Raw genomic sequence first — 10971 nt, 5'->3', positions numbered from 1 at the left:
ATATATCAAATCCATTTGTGAAATCTGCCGATAAGGCTGAGTTTTAAATTGGGATGTTGACGAATATATATCACACCCATATGAGAATCTTGGTTCGAGTAACATCTTGAGATTTTGAAATAAAATGAGTACGAGTATAAAATGATTTTGAGAAAGAGATGAATACAAGTATTCATTGGATATACTATTGTAGTTGATTTTGAGAATATTATAAATTTGATAAGCATATAAACTTTCAGAACGCTTTGGAGATACAAAGTATAATTATTGGTTTTATTTATCCTTACATACTTAAATATGGGGATATATACCTTGCTGAGCTTTAATGCTCACCCTTGCTTTTATATATCATATCACAACAGACTACCAGCATGGATCAGACCAGGACTGCTGTCCTTAGGCGGGTAAGGAACGCTCGTGAGTTCCGTAGGCTTTTTGTGCGCCAGCCCCGTCAGGTAGATAAGTGGAAATGATTTATTTGATAATGTTTCCAAGCATATAACCTGTGTGTATGTGAGTTTGAATAAAAGGTCGAGTAATATTGTGAAAAGAGAATTATTTAATTAATAAGTGATCGTAACGACCCGAATTCACGACCTTGGATTTGGGGGTATCAGAGCCAAAGGTTATAAGTCTTGGAAACAGTAAAAGTAAAATGGGTAGATTGAGGATCTAAAAGTTAACAAGAACTCTCATCGAGTTCGTAGTCGGATTACTATGGAGTAGTCGCGACGGTAGTACCCAAGGCGACCTTAGCCTTAAGAGTTGAGGCATTGGTTGAGTTATTAACAGTCGATTGAAAAGCCAACATTAAGGGAAGAGAATGAGTTGTAGCACTCAGAGAAAAGATTTCTAAGATTTATATGCGAAAGAGAGTCTATTGGTTAAGCCGATAGAGTTTGTTGATGGACTACCAGGAGTTATGTTGAAGTGTTTATGTGAAGTGTTATACGGAAATTGATGGAATCGTTTAAGATCGACAGAATGAGGAAAGGAGAAAATTGTACATGATTCTTTTATAATGTTGATATCGAAGTGGAGCTAAGTCTCCGGAGAAAGCGGGATGAAGACGATACCCCAATACCATGGGTTGATTGGAAAACCCGAGTCTTGCCACTCATAGCTCTTTATAGAGTGTCCTTGAGGAGACATATTAGGCAAGAATCAAGATGCTTAATTCTTTTACTATTAAGGTTATTACGTTACCTGAATTGGTTGAAAGTATTGTTCCGATAATAAGGGTTCAATACATGACGAACATCGATTCTACCAAGAAGGGTATTTGCTATACCATTGAGGAATCTATGTCCTATAAGGAAGATTTTAGCGTGTCCCAAGATGAGAATGCTATGCGATAATACGAAATCATTTCATCCGTTAAGCCATTATGGTTCGGCACGGAAAGCGAGAATCGACAGAATAATTTTTAAAAAGTTTCATGCTCCTGCAATCAACGCAACAAGCTCCGAACTACTAGAGGAGAAGACCAATAAGTCTGGCGCAGAATTCCAAGAGTGGGATGTCACTAGGAGCTACGTGTATATTCTCGACAGGATGTCGTCTTTTGTTAACGCATCAAATCAGGTGCGTGGGCACAACGTTGCGAGTAACTAAAGAGGAATGAAGAATGTATTTGTGACAAAGCGAGTTATTAAGCGACTTTAACATAATGAGTAGAGACGTGAATAATGTTATATTGGTGATCTTTTATATTAGCATCAAGATGCCACCCCGACATATTTGGAAACTAGAGCAAACCCTGCTGAATTGGTAAACCAAAATAACCAAGAACACGAGGAAGTCGAATATAATGAATTCGGCTTAGAGTATTATAATGAAGAAGAAACCATGGATACTAACGAGGGGGAAGGCCAGAGAGGAAACCCCATGGACCAAATTATGAATCTTCTTCGAGAGAATTTAAATTGTCACCCTCAACCCAGGTGGATCATGTTCCAGTTACTAATGTCTTTAAGGCCTTTAAGTGGTTAAAACCCCCAGAAATTTCAAGGGACTGCTAACCTATTAAGGCCAGAGCTTGGCTGAAAGAAATGGAAAAAAGCTTTGAGATAGTGCCCATAGAAGAGACGCAAAAGACTGTGTTCACCAATTATATGTTAAAAGGAGAAGCAAATTATTAGTGGGAACCTAAAGGAACCCTGGAGACTGATGTGATTATCACATGGGGAAAAGTATTTTCCAGGTTTATGGAGGCTCAGATGGAGTTGAAGTTTCTAGAGATTAAGTAAGATAAGATGTCAGTGGCTGTGTACAAAGCCAAATTTATTGAACTGTCGAGATTCATGCCGGAGTTTGTGAACACAAAAGAGAAAAAGGCGAGGAGATTTCAGCAAGGGCTGAAACAATGGATTCAGGACTGAGTGTCATTACTTTAGATAACAGACTATGTGCAAAAAGGCCTCGATTGTAGAGGCAGAGAGTGAGCAAAGTCAAAAAGAGGAAGAGAGCAAGAAGAGGAGTTCAGAAGCCAAGGCGGCAGAGCGATAAACAGAAGTTTCCGATTAGGACTGAGAGGGGAGTGGTGTCCCAACCCGCAGTGGGTACCAGGTTCGCCACTACCGTAGCTGGCGGAAATAGCTTTAGCGAACCGGTAAGCAAGAGTATCGCCCATGGAGGTGGTCAATATAAGACTACGTTTCATAACCAGTTTCGGTCACCCCTACAGGATCATAAGTCATGTGGGGAGAAACATCCCGGGGTATGTAATTGGGAAAAGAGCTACTGAGGTGCTTTAATTGCAACCAACTAGGATATTATTCTAGCAACTGCCCCAACCCAGCTAGGGCGTGATAGCAGGTAACCTTTTACTCAATTTGGTAACTGCAAATATTCTGTTTAATTCTGAAGCAACTAAGTATTTTATATCGCGAGATTTTTGGCCAAGTTAAAAATTAATGTGATTCCAACGCGAGAATTATTGCGAATAAAAATAGTGAATCGAGAGGTTGTTCCAATTAATGAGATTCATCTAATCTGCAAGTGGGAACTAGGAGGGAAGGGCTTTAAGTTGGACTTAATTCCTTTCAGGCTGAGAGAATTTGGTGTGGTCTTAAAAATGGATTGGTTGTCGAGCAATGGTGCTCAGATTGATTATAAAGGAAAGAAAGTTAAAATCTGAATGCCTAAAGGCAAGAAAATTGTGATTAAGGGTCAGCGTCAGACCCAGAAATTTTTTAATATTGCTCAAGCAAAGCAATTATTAAGGAAAGATAGCAAAACGTATTTAGCATACATGGCAGGTACCAAGAGAGAAGCCCCGATGTACGTGACATACCAGTTGTTAACCAGTTTGAGGATGTGTTTTCCAAAGACCTTTCAGGATTATCACCTGACCGAGAGATAGAGTTCGCTATCGAATTAGCATAAGGAACGACATCAGTTTCAAAAAGCCCCATATAGGCTAGCCCCGGTTGAAATGAAAGAATTGACTTCACAGTTGCAAGAACTATTGAATAAAGGAATGATGAGACCTAATGTGTCACCATGAGGCACACCAATGTTGTTTGTCAAAAATAAGGATGGTAGTATGCGATTGTGCACAGAGTATAGGGAACTGAATAAGCTGACTATTAAGAACAGATACCCTCTCTCTAGAATTGACGATTCGTTTGACCAACTTGAAGGAGTGGTACATTTTTTGAAAATCGATCTAAGAATGGGATATCACCAACTGAAGATTAAAACAGGGGACAAATACCGTATTTCGCACGAGGTATGGACATTATGAGTTCTTGGTGACGTCGTTCGGGCCAAAGAATGCCCCAGTAGCTTTCATGGACTTTGTGAATCGAGTGTTTAAAAAGTATTGGGACGTGTGCGTCATTATTTTTTTATTAATAATATTTTAGTCTATTCTAAAACGGAAGAAGAACATGCGGAATATCTGAGAATAGTGGTAGAAGCATTGAGAAGAGAAAAGTTGTTTGCCAAATTCTCAAGGTGCGAATTCTGGCAAAATGAAGTTCAGATCTTAGGACAATTGATGAGCAGTGAAGGAGTGTTAGTTGACCCTACCAATGTTGAGGCAGTATTCCAATGAGAAAAAATAACCACACCTACGGAAGTAGGAACTTTTTGGGAATTAACTGGTTTTATGAGAGGTTCGTACGGGATTTCTTTAAGATATCAGGACCTTTGATTAGGCCTACTTGCAAAACGAAAAAGGTTGTGTGGAATGAAAAATGTGAGGAAAGTTTTCAGGAATTGAAAAGAAGTTTGGTAATATCCCTCGTGCTGGCATTGCCCGATGGAAAGGGTGATTTGTGATCTATAGTGATGCGTCACATAAAGGATTAGGATGCATGCTCATGCAGCATGGGAAAGTGGTTGCTTATGCCTCATGGCAGCTGAAGGAATATGAAGTAAGATACCCTACTCATGAATTAGAATTAGCAGCAATAGTTTTGCTTTGAAAAATTGGAGACAATATCCATACAGAGAAAATTGTGAGATCTACACTGACCATAAGAGCCTTAAGTATATATTTACTCAGAAAGAACTCAACAGGAGACAGAGGAGATGGTTAGAGTTCATGAAATACTATGTCGGTGAGATTTTATATCACCCAGGGAAGGCCAATGTGGTGGCCGATGCCCTTAGTAGTAAAGAGATACTCAAGATGTTGACAACGTCGGAGGAACTAGTGAGAGAACTCGAGGAGATGGAGATAGAGGTGAAGTCACTGGTAAAGGGACTGATGGACTAATTGAGATCAAATTAGAACTGGAATTGTTAGAAAATATGGGACATTATCAGGAAGAGAAGATGAATGAAGAGTGAGAATCTTTGACTGAGAAGAAGTCAAATGTAAGAAAGATGAGAAGGGAATTATGAGGTATGCGAACCGGATTTGGATTCCGAATGTTCGAGAATTAAAAGATGAAATTTTACGCGAAGGACATAATTCTAGATATTCAATTCATCCTGGAGGTACCAAGATGTACCGAGATCCAAAGGAATATTATTGATGACCCAACATGAAAAGAGACGTGGCCAATTGGGTCAGTAAGTGTTTGACCTGTTAAAGAGTGAAGGTGGAATATCAGCGACCGAGGGGACTCCTACAACCCTTAGGAATTCCGATATGAAAGTGGGAACAAATAGCCATGGATTCTGTGGTAGGATTTCCCCGAGCTAAGGCTAACCGTGATGCAATATGAGTAATTATATATCGACCGACCAAGTCAGCATACTTTCTTCCAATCAAGAAAACCTACATGGTGGATAGATTAGCAGAGCTATACATCAAGGAAATTGTGATAAGACATGGAGTCTCTGTAGCTATCGTATCTGACAGAGATCCCCGATTCAACTCCAGATTTTTTTGAGGAGCTTTCAGGAATGCTTATGAACCAAACTGAATGTGAGTACTGCATACCATCCCCAAACCGATGGACAAAGTGAGTGAATCATTCAGACATTGGAGTACATGTTGAAAAATTTTGTAATTGATTTTTAAGGTTATTGAGATGAACACCTATCTTTGATAGAGTTTGCCTACAATCATAGTTATCATGCGAGTATAGAAATGCCCCCACATGAGGCGCTGTATGGTCGAAGGTTCCATTCACCCTTGTACTGGGATGAAGTTGGTGAAAGAAAGTTACTAGGTCCCGACTTGGTGTAAAGAACGAGGGACATAGTTGAGTTGATCAGAGGATGACCAACAGCGTAAATATGCCGACTTAGCACGAAAAGACAGAGAGTATGAAGTGGGTGACCAGGTATTTTTGAAAGTGTCACCATGGGAAGGACTAATGAGATTTGGAAAGAAAGGGAAGTTGAGTTCCCGATATATGGGTCCTTTGAGATTTTGTGACAAATAGAACTGTGGCATACGAATTGGCTTTACCTCCAAACCTTCAACAGGTTCATAGTGTTTTTCATGTGCCAATGTTGAGAAAGTATAATGCGGATACCAAGAATATAGTGAAACATGAGTAAGTACTAGATATGTCCTACATTGAGCAACCAGTTGAAATCATTGGTTGAAAAGAGCAAGTACTCAGGGACAAGAGTGTCAAGCTATTCAGAGTCTTATTGAGACATCCCAAGGTCGAGGAGTCGACTTGGGAATTAGAGAGCCACCTGCGAGAAAGGTACCCCCATCTATTTGTGAGTTGATTCCGGGACGGAATCCTTTTAAGGGGGGGAGACTGTAAGAACCCTGATTTTTGTAATATTTTAAAACTTCTGTGAATAGTAACTTGAGCTAATTAAGTAATACGTATGGGGATCATCATAAAATGAATAGTGGAATTTTGAGAATCCGAGATCATATTCTTGTTTATCGAGGAAAATAAGTGAATGTAAAAGCCGACGAAATTCGAAGATTCACAATTATACTACGTGTTTTCGTATCCGTAAAGAATGGCGTAGAATCGGGAATACTACGTGAAATAAATAATATATCAAGGTATTTCTATGATCAAGAGAAGGAATTGAATTGGTTATAGGATTATAAGCAATAAAAGAAATCTCTACGAAACAAGTCGTTATACGTGGAAACTATCGGAATGGAACGACGATTGCGTTTACGATAAATAAACGAATGAGAAATTAAATCCCATGCAAGTTGGCCATGCATAACCAAGTCCTAACTAGTAGTTAGGAGTGTAACTAGATGATTAGAAGCTAACTAGAATAGTTAGTGGAATAGTGTTGAATAGTGATGGGAGACAAACAAGTACACAAGCCATACTTCTCCCTTTTCTCACTTCACCACACAATCAAACCAACCAATACCTTTGCCAAAATATTGTCAAATCTGCTGCATACATCCCATATATTCATTATACACTCCCACACTTTAGCCACAAAAGAAAACAACCCCTTTTCCCTCACTTAAAGCTCTCCCATTTTTCATTCCAGCAGTTCGGATTTTCTGAGCAAGGGAGAAAGAAAAATTCATAACTCAAAATATACTCATTCAAATATCATGAAATTTTTACCATAGCTTCTCTATATCATGGGTAAGCTTCGTAACAAATTTCAGCCTCAAATTAATTGTTTTCAATTTTATAAAAATGTTTGAATGAGGTGCAGAAAGGTTACTCCGAAATTTTAACTTGTTTCTTGGTTTTGTTTCTTAAGGATCTAGCCCTTCTAAGTGTTTTCTAAGAAAACCAAGCCTCAATCATCCTAGAACTAACCTTCCTAGTGTCCAAGAAGGTATAACTTTCAACCCTTTAAGGTTTTATGGTTGGATTTAAGAGTTATGTTTGTTGTAGTGTTAAGATCCAAAGGATTGTGTTTGTTTGAGTTTGTATTGATTATGTTCTTGCTAAAGGCTTCAGATGTTGAGTTGTAATCCATGTATGTGGTACTAGATAGATCATATAAGGTTCATGTGGGTGGATCTTGAGAAGTACTTGTGTTTATGATGGTTATAGGTAGTGATTGTGTTAAGATCAAGTAGTAGAAATTGAGTTTGGGCATTCTTGCACTTGATCTGTTTTCTGCAGGACATTCGGCCATGAAAATGGTTAAAATTTGAAAACCACTGGCCATGAATAGATAGATATTGTTTTTTAGTTTCTATACATGTGTAGATCATCATGAGGAGATTTACGGTTTAGGAGTTATGGTCGTTTTAGTGTAAAACATTTCTGCGATTAGCCAACTGCACTTAAGTCCACTTGCATGGTGATTTTGAAGGACTTAAAATAATTCTGAGATTCTGGAAAACTTATAAAAAATGGATATGACAGTAGAGAAGACTGTACAAAAAAGAATTTTGAGAAAATATTAATTTTTCGATTTTATAAAAATGTTTTGGTAAAGTGAGCGCAAGCGAGAAACGCATAAAAACCTAGTTTTAACGCGCGTTTTCTCACGTTCGAGCTTAAAACTCGAAATGGACTTTCTAAAGCGAACGATCGATTTCAAAACTCGACCATGTTATAAAGTGAGAATATAAGTGTTGAGAATGTGACGATCGAAGATTCGTTATACTTGAGTAGTTGCGAAAGTTGCTTAATAAAAGCGAGACGTTAATCGCGTACTAACTTAGACCGTTGGTTCTTGTTTATAGATCGCCAACCAAACACCAGAGACCATACCACTTCGATTACTCGAGGCAAGTTTTTGAAACCCTATCTCATACTATCCATGCTATATATATACTGTTGTGATATTGATGCCATGATTTACATTTCAAATATATATGCTTGTCTATGATATCAATGCATACGAATTATGCGATTGTTACGAAAACAAATTTCGTTTTACACGAGTATGAGAAATTGAAATGTATTTCAAATATAATATATGATAATGGGAGTTGGAGATATTTTAATAGCGATTTAATTCCGGAGAGAGCCGGACGCGAAAGATTTCTATTTCCATAAATAAAGTACCTTTCGCGTAATATAGATATCAAGCGAACGATTGAGATTTTGACTTAAACTTCGAGAAATATTGGTTTATTCATTTAAGGGACACCCTTACTTGATTGATTATTTTATAAAGCGATACTTAAGGGATTATTAAATATCCAGAAAGTATTTAAAAATATACTGAATAGTTTATAAATCATTTCACGTTATTTAATAAAGATTTAACTATTCAAAGAGCAATTATAGGATACCAAACCCTATTTTGATTATTTGATTAAGGTGTCTCCATTCGTTGGACCTCATTCAAAAATATTTTGTATTTCAGAAATATTTTGTATTTAAGGTTTATTAATTCATTGAACCTTAATTAGAAATACTTTGTACTTAAGATTTTATCAATTCATTGAACCATATTCAGAGATATTTTATATAGAAGGTTTTTATCAATTCATTGAACCTTATACAGAGATGTTTTATTTATAAGATTTTATCAATTCATTAAATCCCTCTTAAATTATTATGAGACCTTAGATATTTAATATCTTCGGACTTCTAAAAACTTATTTAAAAATAGACATAGTTCCCAAAGGTACTTTCTAAATTATTCAAAAATCTTGAAAGAGATTAATCATTTGAAACGTATCAAAACCTTAGGGAACTTAGTCTAGAAGCATAAGAGTTTTGCTTCCTCGTTCAATAAAGAACAAGTGAGTAATATATGTGTCACCCTACTACAAATAGGGATTTGAAAATGATTTTAAATTCAAAACTCCGACAACGCCCAAAGATCAATTGAGTTAAAAGTGATGAATAAATCATCTTATTTAGAGGTCAACTTTTAACGACCTATTCCTTCGAAAAAGGATTTTGAGCAAAAGATATAATTGTTTTGGGACTGGAATGTGGCATGCCCGGCACGGAGTGGTATCGGGCAGTGACCAAGCGCGGAGTGGCGCATTATGCAAGCGTGGAGTGGCGCATTGTACAGTTATATGGTCTATGTGACCATTGACTTTCGGACTTGCACGGCAATGGGAAACCACCGTGTAGTGTCTTGATGAGCCCAAAGGTGGCTAGGTTTGTATTCCTTCTACTAGTAGAGAAAATTTCGTATTCGGCTGATCACCGATACGTGGTTTATTCTAGTATAGTCCCTTTCTTCCATTTTGGAAAAACTGTTGTGAAATATACAACAGAGAGCCGATAAGGCTGAGTTTTAAACAAGGATATTGATGAATATATATCAAATCCATTTGAGAAATCTGCTGATAAGGCTGAGTTTAAATAAGGATGTTGATGATTATATATCAAATCCATTTGTGAAATCTGCCGATAAGGCTGAGTTTTAAATTGGGATGTTGACGAATATATATCACACCCATATGAGAATCTTGGTTCGAGTAACATCTTGAGATTTTGAAATAAAATGAGTACGAGTATAAAATGATTTTGAGAAAGAGATGAATACAAGTATTCATTGGATATACTATTGTAGTTGATTTTGAGAATATTATAAATTTGATAAGCATATAAACTTTCAGAACGCTTTGGAGATACAAAGTATAATTATTGGTTTTATTTATCCTTACATACTTAAATATGGGGATATATACCTTGCTGAGCTTTAATGCTCATCCTTGCTTTTATATATCATATCACAACAGACTACCAGCATGGATCAGACCAGGACTGCTGTCCTTAGATGGGTAAGGAACGCTCGTGAGTTCCGTAGGCTTTTTGTGCGCCAGCCTCGTCAGGTAGATAAGTGGAAATGATTTATTTGATAATGTTTCCAAGCATATAACCTGTGTGTATGTAAGTTTGAATAAAAGGTCGAGTAATATTGTGAAAAGAGAATTATTTAATTAATAAGTGATCGTAACGACCCGAATTCACGACCTTGGATTTGGGGTTGTTACAAAACCCTTAATGGTTAATTTATTAAAAATGGTGGAGCCGAGGATACTCGAGCGACTTAAGTGAATAGTTAAGCGCGAAAGCGAACATTAGGACTCTAAATGGTTAAAGTCTAGTTTCTTAAACGACCGGGGTTTAATTCCGACTTATGTTGTTGTTCATAGGTTATCGGACCCACTCTAAGCTTAAGTCTATCCGGGAGCACTCAGGCAAGTTTTCTACCCGTATAAACTGTTGTTGTGATGTATATGTGTATATGCATGATCTTGTGATAAATGCATATTTGTTATTAGCAAATTCTTGCGATATATTGGAGCATGTGATATGGTATATATGCATGCCTGTTTCTTATTCTTGATTTATATATCTGTTGGTTCAAATGCTTATTAGTTGCATAATACCTATGCTAGAGATAAGCAGTAGTTGCGTATACCCTTAGTATAGGGGACCCAAAGGCGAACATTTTCTAAACCGGGAGTCGATGCTCCCGAATATATTATATATATATATTTATATATATATGGATATAGTTTTCAAAACTATTGATCGAATAAGGTTTATTCGATAACTTTTTTTTATTTAATGAATATTATTTGAATATTCATTCGAGGACTTACGACTCTGTTTATTCTATTTAATGATTATTAATTGGATATTCATTTTAGGATGTATGACTCCGTTTATTTTATTTAATGAA

General features: G+C 37.0%; 1 long non-coding RNA gene across 1 annotated transcript; it reads left to right on the top strand.

Moving 5' to 3' along the window:
* Positions 1 to 6795: 6795 nt before the first annotated feature.
* Positions 6796 to 8595, top strand: LOC141682673 (uncharacterized). The gene is made up of 3 exons (XR_012559903.1): positions 6796 to 6992; positions 7114 to 7191; positions 8054 to 8595. It is a non-coding gene; the product is annotated as an uncharacterized LOC141682673 (long non-coding RNA).
* The last annotated feature ends 2376 nt before the right edge of the window (positions 8596 to 10971 follow it).

This window comes from Apium graveolens, chromosome 9, assembly GCF_009905375.1.
Source record: "Apium graveolens cultivar Ventura chromosome 9, ASM990537v1, whole genome shotgun sequence".
Lineage (NCBI taxonomy): Eukaryota > Viridiplantae > Streptophyta > Magnoliopsida > Apiales > Apiaceae > Apium > Apium graveolens.
Note: the sequence above shows the minus strand (reverse complement) of the source record. Positions and strands in the feature narration are given on the sequence as shown.